The following is a 315-nucleotide window of genomic DNA, read 5'->3' as shown; positions in this document are numbered from 1 at the left end:
TATTGAATACTGGATGCATCATAGTCAATCACCTTGCTGCTGGTTGTGAGATACAAACAAGTAGTGACTAGTTTTACCGTTGATTTTCTATTTTTGGCATAACTTTGGAATCTTTGATCAGAATTGGACATATTATATATGCATTTGGGGTAGAAAAATCCAACGATTGTTTCTCTACACGCTGCGTCTATAGAAGCCCACCTGAAAATCCAAAAAGAGTATGTTTACTATTTCTTTTTTATTTTACAAGTTTATTTTTCCAACTGTTTTGATTTTGTTGCATTTAATTAAATTAGTCAGGCTTTGAGTTTTGTC

Source organism: Lupinus angustifolius, chromosome LG14, assembly GCF_001865875.1.
Source record: "Lupinus angustifolius cultivar Tanjil chromosome LG14, LupAngTanjil_v1.0, whole genome shotgun sequence".
Classification (NCBI taxonomy): domain Eukaryota; kingdom Viridiplantae; phylum Streptophyta; class Magnoliopsida; order Fabales; family Fabaceae; genus Lupinus; species Lupinus angustifolius.
Note: the sequence above shows the minus strand (reverse complement) of the source record.